Source organism: Ranitomeya imitator, chromosome 4 (assembly GCF_032444005.1).
Source record: "Ranitomeya imitator isolate aRanImi1 chromosome 4, aRanImi1.pri, whole genome shotgun sequence".
Taxonomy (NCBI): domain Eukaryota; kingdom Metazoa; phylum Chordata; class Amphibia; order Anura; family Dendrobatidae; genus Ranitomeya; species Ranitomeya imitator.
This window is the reverse complement of record NC_091285.1, coordinates 195,400,795-195,413,079: the sequence shown is the minus strand read 5'-3', so window position 1 is coordinate 195,413,079 and position 12,285 is coordinate 195,400,795. Positions and strand designations below refer to the sequence as shown.

At 44.7% G+C, this 12,285-nt stretch overlaps 1 protein-coding gene across 5 annotated transcripts in view; it reads left to right on the top strand.

Moving 5' to 3' along the window:
* The window catches only part of NOPCHAP1 (NOP protein chaperone 1), a 44,176-nt gene that overhangs the window by 9,261 nt on the left and 22,630 nt on the right, over positions 1-12,285 (top strand). For 2 of the 5 annotated variants that reach the window (XR_011320714.1, XR_011320715.1), the window contains exons 2-3: positions 8,974-9,084; positions 9,526-11,545. The exons of 2 other annotated variants lie outside the window; for them this stretch is intronic. The gene's annotated coding sequence lies outside the window, so the exon portion shown is untranslated. Of the gene's footprint in view, positions 1-8,743; positions 8,851-8,973; positions 9,085-9,525; positions 11,546-12,285 lie in introns of those variants that run through there. One more of the 5 variants, XR_011320716.1, reaches the window with a different exon arrangement.

Here is a 12,285-nt window from a genome sequence, read left to right as displayed (position 1 = left end):
AAACTTTGAATTTTTATGCAATTAAATCACAGAGATATGTCACACAAAATACTTAATAAGTAACATTTCCCACATGTCTCCTTTACATCAGCATAATTTTGGAACCAATTTTTTTTTTTGTTAGGGAGTTATAAGGGTTAAAAGTTGACCAGCAATTTCTCATTTTTACAACACCATTTTTTTTTAGGGACCACGTCTCATTTGAAGTCATTTTGAGGGGTCTATATGATAGAAAATGCCCAAGTGTGACACCATTCTAAAAACTGCACCCCTCAAGGTGCTCAAAACCACATTCAAGAAGTTTATTAACCCTTCAGGTGTTTAATAGGAATTTTTGGAATGTTTAAATAAAAATGAACATTTAACTTTTTTACACAAAAAATTTACTTCAGCTCCAATTTGTTTTATTTTACCAAGGGTAACAAGAGAAATTGGACCCAAAAAGTTGTTGTCCAATTTGTCCTGAGTACGCTGATACCCCATATGTGGCAGTAAACCACTGTTTGGGCGCATGGGAGAGCTCGGAAGGGAAGGAGCGCTATTTGACTTTTCAATGCAAACTTGACAGGAATTGAGATGGGACGCCATGTTGCGTTTGGAGAGCCACTGATGTGCCTAAACATTGAAACCCCCCACAAGTGACACCATTTTGGAAAGTAGACCCCCTAAGGAACTTATCTGGATGTGTGGTGAGCACTTTGACCCACCAAGTGCTTCACAGAAGTTTATAATGCAGAACCGTAAAAATAAAAAATCATATTTTTTCACAAAAATTATATTTTTGCCCCCAATTTTTTATTTTTCCAAGGGTAAGAGAAGAAATTGGACCTCAAAAGTTGTTGTCCAATTTGTCCTGAGTACGCTGATACCCCATATGTGGCAGTAAACCACTGTTTGGGCGCATGGGAGAGCTCGGAAGGGAAGGAGCGCAGTTTGACTTTTCAATGCAAAATTGACAGAAATTGAGATGGGACGCCATGTTGCGTTTGGAGAGCCACTGATGTGCCTAAACATTGAAACCCCCCACAAGTGACACCATTTTGGAAAGTAGACCCCCTAAGGAACTTATCTAGAGGTGTGGTGAGCACTTTGACCCACCAAGTGCTTCACAGAAGTTTATAATGCAGAACCGTAAAAATAAAAAATCATATTTTTTCACAAAAATTATATTTTTGCCCCCAATTTTTTATTTTTCCAAGGGTAAGAGAAGAAATTGGACCTCAAAAGTTGTTGTCCAATTTGTCCCGAGTACGCTGATACCCCATATGTGGCAGTAAACCACTGTTTGGGCGCATGGGAGAGCTCGGAAGGGAAGGAGCGCCGTTTGACTTTTCAATGCAAAATTGACAGGAATTGAGATGGGACGCCATGTTGCGTTTGGAGAGCCACTGATGTGCCTAAACATTGAAACCCCCCACAAGTGACACCATTTTGGAAAGTAGACCCCCTAAGGAACTTATCTGGATGTGTGGTGAGCACTTTGACCCACCAAGGGCTTCACAGAAGTTTATAATGCAGAGCCATGCAAATAAAAAATATTTTTTTTTCCGCAAAAATTATATTTTAGCCCCCAGTTTTGTATTTTTCCAAGGTTAGCAGGAGAAATTGGACCCTAAATGTTGTTGTCCAATTTGTCCTGAGTACGCTGATACCCGATATGTGGGGGGGAACCACCGTTTGGGCGCATGGGAGGGCTCGGAAGGGAAGGAGCATCATTTGGAATGCAGACTTAGATGGATTGGTCTGCAGGCGTCACATTGCGTTTGCAGAGCCCCTAATGTACCTAAACAGTAGAAACCCCCCACAAGTGACCCCATATTGGAAACTAGACCCCTCAATGAACTTATCTAGATGTGTTGTGAGAACTTTGAACCCCCAAGTGTTTCACTACAGTTTATAACGCAGAGCCGTGAAAATAAAAAATCTTTTTGTTTTCCCACAAAAATTATTTTTTAGCCCCCAGTTTTGTATTTTCCCAAGGGTAACAGGAGAAATTGGTCCACAAAAGTTGTTGTCCAATTTGTCCTGAGTACGCTGATACCCGATATGTGGGGGGGAACCACCGTTTGGGCGCATGGGAGGGCTCGGAAGGGAAGGAGCATCATTTGGAATGCAGACTTAGATGGATTGGTCTGCAGGCGTCACATTGCGTTTGCAGAGCCCCTAATGTACCTAAACAGTAGAAACCCCCCACAAGTGACCCCATATTGGAAACTAGACCCCTCAATGAACTTATCTAGATGTGTTGTGAGAACTTTGAACCCCCAAGTGTTTCACTACAGTTTATAACGCAGAGCCGTGAAAATAAAAAATCTTTTTGTTTTCCCACAAAAATTATTTTTTAGCCCCCAGTTTTGTATTTTCCCAAGGGTAACAGGAGAAATTGGTCCACAAAAGTTGTTGTCCAATTTGTCCTGAGTACGCTGATACCCCATATGTTGGGGTAAACCCCTGTTTGGGCACACAGGAGAGCTCGGAAGGGAAGGAGCACTGTTTTACTTTTTCAACGCAGAATTGGCTGGAATTGAGATCGGACGCCATGTCGTGTTTGGAGAGCCCCTGATGTGCCGAAACAGTGGAAACCCCCCAATTATAACTGAAACCCTAATCTAAACACACCCCTAACCCTAATTCCAACGGTAACCCTAACCACACCTCTAACCCTGACACACCCCTAACCCTAATCCCAACCCTATTCCCAACTGTAAATGTAATCTAAACCCTAACCCTAACTTTAGCCCCAACCCTAACTGTAGCCCCAACCCTAACCCTAACCCTAATCCTAGCCCTAACCCTAACCCTAGCCCTAACCCTAGCCCTAACCCTAGCCCTAACCCTAGCCCTAACCCTAGCCCTAACCCTAGCCCTAACCCTAGCCCTAGCCCTAACCCTAGCCCTAGCCCTAACCCTAGCCCTAACCCTAGCCCTAACCCTAGCCCTAACCCTAGCCCTAACCCTAGCCCTAGCCCTAACCCTAGCCCTAACCCTAACCCTAGCCCTAGCCCTAACCCTAGCCCTAACCCTAGCCCTAATGGGAAAATGGAAATAAATACATTTTTTTTTATTTTTCCCTAACTAAGGGGGTGATGAAGGGGGGTTTGATTTACTTTTATAGCGAGTTTTTTAGCGGATTTTTATGATTGGCAGCCGTCACACACTGAAAGACCCTTTTTATTGCAAAAAATATTTTTTGCAATACCACATTTTGAGAGCTATAATTTTTCCATATTTTGGTCCACAGAGTCATGTGAGGTCTTGTTTTTTGCGGGACGAGTTGACGTTTTTATTGAAAACATTTTTGGGCACGTGACATTTTTTTTATCGCTTTTTATTCCGATTTTTGTGAGGAAGAATGACCAAAAGCCAGCTATTCATGAATTTCTATTGGGGGAGGCGTTTATACCGTTCCGCGTTTGGTAAAATTGATAAATCAGTTTTATTCTTCGGGTCAGTACGATTACAGCGATACCTCATTTATATCATTTTTTTATGGTTTGGTGCTTTTATACGATAAAAACTATTTTACAGAAAAAATAATTATTTTTGCATCGCTTTATTCTCAGGACTATAACTTTTTTATTTTTTTGCTGATGATGCTGTATGGCGGCTCTTTTTTTGCGGGACAATATGACGCTTTCAGCGGTACCATGGTTATTTATATCTGTCCTTTTGATCGCGTGTTATTCCACTTTTTGTTCGGCGGTATGATAATAAAGCGTTGTTTTTTGCCTCGTTTTTTTTTTTTTTTTCTTACGGTGTTTACTGAAGGGGTTAACTAGTGGGCCAGTTTTATAGGTCGGGCCGTTACGGACGCGGCGATACTAAATATGTGTACTTTTATTGGTTTTTTTTTTTTATTTAGATGAAGAAATGTATTTATGGGAATAATATTTTTTTTTTTTTTTCATTATTTTGGAATATTTTTTTTTATTTTTTTTACACATTTGGAAATTTTTTTTTTTACTTTTTTACTTTGTCCCAGGGGGGGACATCACAGATCAGTGATCTGACAGTTTGCACAGCACTCTGTCAGATCACTGATCTGATAGGAGTGCAGGCTGCTTCACAGTGCCTGCTCTGAGCAGGCTCTGTGAAGCCACCTCCCTCCCTGCAGGACCCGGATCCGCGGCCATCTTGGATCCGGGGCTCGAGCAGGGAGGGAGGTGAGGAGACCCTCGCAGCAACGCGATCACATCGCGTTGCTGCGGGGGGCTCAGGGAAGCCCGCAGGGAGCCCCCTCCCTGCGCGGTGCTTCCCTGTACCGCCGGCACATCGCGATCATCTTTGATCGCGGTGTGCCAGGGGTTAATGTGCCGGGGGCGGTCCGTGACCGCTCCTGGCACATAGTGCCGGATGTCAGCTGCGATAAGCAGCTGACACCCGGCCGCGATCGGCCGCGCTCCCCCCGTGAGCGCGGCCGATCGGCTATGACGTACTATCCCGTCCAGGGTCAGATAAGCCCAGGGCACCTCGACGGGATAGTACGTCTAAGGTCACAGAGGGGTTAAGGGTCACCAATCTAACCCAAGAAGAGGTGCGAAACAGGCTAAATAAGATTAAAATAGATAAATCTCCGGGTCCGGATGGCATACACCCACGAGTACTAAGAGAACTAAGTAATGTAATGGATAAACCATTATTTCTTATTTTTAGGGACTCTATAGCGACAGGGTCTGTTCCGCAGGACTGGCGCATAGCAAATGTGGTGCCAATATTCAAAAAGGGCTCTAAAAGTGAACCTGGAAATTATAGGCCAGTAAGTCTAACCTCTATTGTTGGTAAAATATTTGAAGGGTTTCTGAGGGATGTTATTCTGGATTATCTCAATGAGAATAACTGTTTAACTCCATATCAGCATGGGTTTATGAGAAATCGCTCCTGTCAAACCAATCTAATCAGTTTTTATGAAGAGGTAAGCTATAGGCTGGACCACGGTGAGTCATTGGACGTGGTATATCTCGATTTTTCCAAAGCGTTTGATACCGTGCCGCACAAGAGGTTGGTACACAAAATGAGAATGCTTGGTCTGGGGGAAAATGTGTGTAAATGGGTTAGTAACTAGCTTAGTGATAGAAAGCAGAGGGTGGTTATAAATGGTATCAGGGGCGGACATACCGCATGTGCAGCCGGTGCGGCTGCACAGGGGCCCGGAGGAGGAGGGGGGCCCTGCAGGACAGCTAATAATGATGGTAATCTGGCCAGTTTATCTGGCTCCGAGGCTCCGGAGGGCGCCTGGCCAGATTGCCCTCATGTGCTGCGGGCAGGGAGCCATCCTTCCTGCTCCCTTCCTGGCTTCCTGTCTCTCACTCTGCAGCACGGCTAGGCGCTGCTGTGCCAGAGAGGAAGCTGCCAGTGACTGTGATCCAAGGAGAGATAGGTGCATGTGTCATTGTATCCACGGAGTGCAGGGGGGCTTGATTTGATGATTCTGCAGTCTTCTTCCTATACAACTTCACTTCAACTCAGACAATACTCCTGCTCTGCATGTGCTGAAGCCAATAAAAGGACAGTGAAGTCACATTAGTCCCAGGAAAATGTGCTGGGGGGAGGTAAGGAGAGAAGGGGGGCTCCTCCCTCTGCATTCACTTTACTGAGCGTGCCATAACAAAGAACGGCCAAATTGCTGCCATAGAAAAACTTTACATCCAAAGCTTTGTAGCAGTCATATGCAGCATGGCCAGGCCCAGGCTCCTTCTAGGAGGCGCAGCAGCTGTGGAGGAGGTTGGCAGCAGGTCCTCAAGGAGAGCTGTGTGCAGGGTCTCTCCAGTGCTATAGGTGCAGTCCACTGCAGAGCATCCCCTCTGCGACCTGCTGCTGAACCCATATGGCAGCAATGGAACCAGGGAATAAGATGCACAATAAATGGGATTTTACTATCTGTCCATATATCTGTCTGTCTTTCTATCTGTCTGTCTATCAATCAATCAATCAATCTATCTATTATCTACCTACCTATCTATCTATCTATCTATCTATCTATCTATCTATCTATCTATCTATCTATCTCATCATCTATCTATATATTATCTATCCCATTTCTATCTATTATCTAGCTATCATCTATTATATATCATCTATCTATTATCTTTCTATATATTATCTACTTATTATTTATCTATATATTTATTTATTATCTATCTAACATCTATCTATTCTATCTAAATATTATCTATCCATGTATCTACCTCCAACAATGACAGCTCCTGGTGTTTTTGGGATCTTGGGCAATGGAGACTCACTGGACCAGCTATGAGACTCACACTAAAGCCGGGATCACACATGCGAGAAACACGTCCATGTCTTGCATGTGAAATCCAAGCTCTGGCGCCGGCACTGTGGAGCGTAGCGTGCGGACGCATAGCAACACATGGAGCCGCACGCTCCACTCTGGAGTGCTGTCACCAGAGCTTGGATTTCACATGCAAGACACGGACATGTTTCTCGCATGTGTGATTCCGGCCTAAAGGTCTCTGTGCACATTAGAGAGAAATCAACACAATTTGATCATTCTTGCAGGTCCAAGAGAGCAATAAATGTATAACCGGACCTCCCGAATCTCCCCAGAGGTGGAGAAAAGGATCAGGCTCTTTGAACGTCAACTACTGATCCTCTTCCTCTCCTGTGAGATAATCCACTATCAGTGTCTGGTAATGACTTAATGGCTTACTCCCCACTCCTATTGGAAGCCCGTACGTTGCCCGTACGGGTGGTGGAGGAGGAGGAAATGATGGACGTGGTGGAATGAGCAATGATGAGGGTGGTAGTGGAAAGGACAATGATGGTGGAAAGAGCAATAATGGGGGTGGTGGGGAGGAGGAAATGGTGGAGGTGATGGAATGGGCAATGATTGGGGTGGTGGAATGGGCAATGATGGGGTGGTGGGGGAGAAAGCAATGATGGGGGTGGTGAGGGAGAGGACAATGATGGTATGTGGGGGGGCAGGACAATGAGGGGTGTGGGGGATTGAGATGGGAGGAAAGGGGATTTATAATGAATTTAGGAACGGGGAGGTGGAGGAAGATGTTATTATCGCTTATTATGTCTAAACCAGCCCGTTAGTATATAGTGTACTCACTTATGTATAGCACAGTCACTTAGTATAGTGTACTCAATTATTATGTATAGTGCCATCCCTCAGTATATAGTGTAGTCACTTTTTATGATGCCATCCCTTATTATATAGCTTTTTCTGCTGTTATGTACAGTGCTTTCTCTTACATAGTGTATTCTTGTTATTCACAGCGCCCTCTTTTATTACACAGTCCCCTCTCTTTTTAGATATAAAATGACTGCTGATGGAGGAGCCGGTGACCAGACGATCAGTCCATCAGCTCCTCCATTAGAAAGGAAGCTTTCCCATGCTCTATCAGCCATCATTGCATTATACAGCTAGCAAGACAGGGCAGTATGTAATAAAAACGGGGCTTTATATAATCCTATATGTAAGGGATGGTGCTGTACCTAACAAGAGAGGGCACTGTATAATAAGGGACGGCAATAAACATAATGAAGGAGACTATGTAATATATGTATGTATGTGTAGCTGTATATATATATATATATATATATATATATATATATATATATATATATATATATATATATATATATATATATATATATAATGTAGCTTTGTCGCCATAGATGTTGAGGGGCCCCAAGCTGTCAGTGTCCGCCCCTGAATGGTATAGTCTCTAACTGGGTCGCTGTGACCAGTGGGGTACCGCAGGGGTCAGTATTGGGACCTGTTCTCTTCAACATATTCATTAATGATCTGGTAGAAGGTTTACACAGTAAAATATCGATATTTGCAGATGATACAAAACTATGTAAAGCAGTTAATACAAGAGAAGATAGTATTCTGCCACAGATGGATTTGGATAAGTTGGAAACTTGGGCTGAAAGGTGGCAGATGAAGTTTAACAATGATAAATGTAAGGTTATACACATGGGAAGAAGGAATCAATATCACCATTACACACTGAATGGGAAACCACTGGGTAAATCTGACAGGGAGAAGGACTTGGGGATCCTAGTTAATGATAAACTTACCTGGAGCAGCCAGTGCCAGGCAGCAGCTGCCAAGGCAAACAGGATCATGGGGTGCATTAAAAGAGGTCTGGATACACATGAGAGCATTATACTGCCTCTGTACAAATCCCTAGTTAGACCGCACATGGAGTACTGTGTCCAGTTTTGGGCATCGGTGCTCAGGAAGGATATAATGGAACTAGAGAGAGTACAAAGGAGGGCAACAAAATTAATAAAGGGGATGGGAGAACTACAATACCCAGATAGATTAGCGAGATTAGGATTATTTAGTCTAGAAAAAAGACGACTGAGGGGCGATCTAATAACCATGTATAAGTATATAAGGGGACAATACAAATATCTCGCTGAGGATCTGTTTATACCAAGGAAGGTGACCGGCACAAGGGGTCATTCTTTGCGTCTGGAGGAGAGAAGGTTTTTCCACCAACATAGAAGAGGATTCTTTACTGTTAGGGCAGTGAGAATCTGGAATTGCTTGCCTGAGGAGGTGGTGATGGCGAACTCAGTCGAGGGGTTCAAGAGAGGCCTGGATGTCTTCCTGGAGCAGAACAATATTGTGTCATACAATTAGGTTCTGTAGAAGGACGTAGATCTGGGGATTTATTATGATGGAATATAGGCTGAACTGGATGGACAAATGTCTTTTTTCGGCCTTACTAACTATGTTACTATGACAGATACCAGAAATTCTTCAGGGTAGCAGTGACAATCAACGGCAAGATTCGTCATTTCCAGTACGCAGCTATGCCCTTCGGCCTATCTACAGCGCCGAGGATCTTCACCAAAATAATGCTAGAGGTGATGGCCTATCTTCGCCAAAAGGAAACATTAATTGTTGCCTACCTGGATGACTTTTTGGTCATTGGGAATTCAATCACTCAATGTGCTGACCGCTTGGCTCACGCAATTTCCTCTCTACAGGATCTAGGCTGGATCATCAATGCCAACAAATCCAGACTTACTCCACTTTCCTGTCAAGCGTTCTTGGGGTTCCATCTAGACTCTATAACCCAAAAGTGTCTTCTCCCTCAGGTAAAGATATTACTCATCAGAGATAGTCATAGCTGCAATAAATAGTCCACGTATATCCCTAAGACAAGCTATGTCATTGCTGGGATCCCTTATTTCTTGTATACCTGCAGTAAAATGGGCCCAATATCATACCCGAACACTGCAACACCAAATCCTACAAGAAGAAAGACGGTTACTTGGTCGCCTAAATGCAAAAATAACCTTGTCCCAGGAGGTTTTAACTTCCTTAACGTGGTGGCTAGATTCAGACCATTTGAGTGGTGTTCCATGGGTAATAACGCCATCTCATACTATAACCACTGACGCCAGTCCTCACGGATGGTGCGCTCATATGGGGAATGATTTTTGCCAAGGGTTATGGGACATGGAAGAACGCTACAAATCATCTAACCTTAAAGAACTAAATGCAGTAAATACGCCTTATACCATTTTGTCCCACAGCTTCGGGAAAAAGACGTCCGAATCCTTTCCGACAACAACACTACAGTGGCGTATCTTAACAGGCAAGGAGGCACTCGATCAGAGACTCTGATGTCTTCTGCGGAAGAAATCTTGGATCTAGCAGAGAGTCACCTGACATCCCTTACAGCGCTTCACATAACAGGTGAAAGCAACCAGCAGGCAGACTTCTTAAGTCGACACACCTTGAGACAAGGGGAGTGGTGCCTAAACCATAATATCTTTCAAGACATAGTATCCCTATGGGGTTGGCCTCAAATTGATCTCTTTGCCACAAGAAAGTCTGGAGATTTGCCTCCTTATCTCCACGGATCATCCGGACATTCTGGACGCTCTCCAAGCCCCTTGGCAGTTCAGTCTGGCATACGCCTTTCCTCCGATGATATTACTACCACAGGTCATACGCAAAATCAGAGAAGACGGAGCGAGAGTTATACTGATAGCTCCATTCTGGCCCAAGAGACCATGGTTCTCGTGGCTGCAAACCATGTCGGTCTCAGACCCTTGGGTCCTCCCCTCGACACCCAACCTTCTCTTACAGGGACCGTTTTTCCACCCTCAGGTGGACAATCTCCATCTGACGGCCTGGAATTTGAGAGGCAGATGCTTAAATTAAGGGGGTTCTTGGAGGGATTGATTGACACACTCCTCCAAAGTAGAAAACATTCCACCACAAAAATTTATACAAGGATATGGAAGAAATTCCTACAATTCCATACATCTCCCAACACGTCAGAAATTCCAATATAATCTATCCTGGAATTCCTTCAAAAAGGGAGAGAACTAGGTTTAACTGTAACACTTTAAAGGTTCATGTTTCAGCACTAGGAGCCCTCTATGGCCATAACATTGCGGGAATTAGATGGGTATCCCGATTTATCACAGCCTGCGAACGGATAAATCCAGTTAACATACCTAGAATTCCACCCTGGGATCTAAATTTACTTTTACAAGCCCTACCAGAAAATCCATTCGAACCAATAGATTCAATACCCATCAAATGCCTATCACTAAAAACGGCCCTCTTGGTAACACTGACTTCAGCTAGGAGAATCAGTGACATCCAAGCTCTTTCTATAGATCCACCGTTCCTGCTAACTTTTCAGGATAAGTTGATTCTTAAACCAGACCCTTCCTACCTTCCCAAAGTAGCAAAGAAATTCCATAGGTCACAAGAAATAATCTTGCCCACTTTCTTCAGTAATCCTTCCACTCCTGAGGAACAGAAGTACCACACTCTAGATGTTAAGAGTAGTGTTAAAGTACATTGAAAGGACCAGCAGCTGGCGACAGTGTAGGGCTCTGTTTATATCCTTCCAGGATCACAAGAAGGGTCATGGAGTAACAAAAAGCACCTTATCTTGGTGGATCAGAGAGTCTATCAGATTCAGACTGGCTTATTCCGCGAGGAAAGAAAACCCTCCGGAAGGCATAACGGCGCACTCTACCAGAGCTATGGCGTCCTCCTGGGCAGAAAGGGGAGAGGTCCCAATTGAAGCTATATGTAAGGCGGCAACTTGGTCAAATCCTTCTACTTTCTACAACCACTATAGGCTTGATCTATCGTCAAATTCTGACCTAGACTTTGGCAGGACTGTCCTCAGCACGGTGGTCCCCCCCCCCCCCCCCCCAATCCCCCTAGGTGATGGTCTCTGTAAGATCTCCAGTGGGGTGCTGTCGTGGCGAAGAGTAAAAAGCCGGATTACTCACCTGTAATGCTCTTTTAGTGAGTTCACAACAGCACCCTCTTACATCCCTCCCTAGATTAATATAGTGTATACTATTGAGTGAAATTCTTTTAATTATACATAAGCAAATAAGTTTGAAAATGGAATAAATGATATTTGCTTAATACTGGCGGTCCTCCGGGTACTCTGAAATCAAAACTGAGGAGGAGAGGCGGACCGCCTCCTTTTATCTTTCTGTAGGTTTCCTGTTCCTGCGGGGCGGATCCCTCTCTCCAGTGGGGTGCTGTCGTGGAGTCACTAAAAGAGCATTACCAGTGAGTAATCTGGCTTTTTAGCGTGTGACAGCTGCCAAACATAAAAAAACGCTATAAATAGTAAATCAAACCCCCATTTATCACCACCTTAGGGAAAAATAATATAATAAAAAAATGTATTTACTGTATATACTCGAGTATAAGCCGAGATTTTCAGCCCAAATTTTTGGGCTGAAAGTGCCCCCCTCGGCTTATACTCGAGTCACGGTAGTGGTGGGGTCGGCGGGTGAGGGGGAGAGGGCGCTGAGGTATACTTACCTAGTCCCAGCGATCCTCGCGCTGTCCCTGCCTTCCCGTCTTCTGTGCTGCAGCGTCTTCCCCTCTTCAGCGGTCACGTGGGACCGCTCATTAGAGATATGAATAAGCGGCTCCACCTCCCATAGGGGCGGAGCCGCCTATTCATTTCTCTAATCAGCGGTGCCGGTGACCGCTGACAGGAAGATGCTGCAGCACAGAAGACGGGGAGGAAGGCAGGGACAGCGCGAGGATCGCTGGGAATAGGTAAGTATGTTATATTCACCTGTCCGCGTTCCAGCCGCCGGGCGTCGCTCCATCTTCCCGGCGCCTCCATCTTCCCGGCGTCTGCGCTCTGACTGTTCAGGCAGAGGGCGCGATGACGCATATAGTGTGCGCGGCGCCCTCTGCCTGATCAGTCAGAGCAGAGACGCCGGGAAGATGGAGGCGCCGGGACCGGACGCTGGGAGCTGCAATCAAGGGAGGTGAGTATGTGGTTTTTTTTT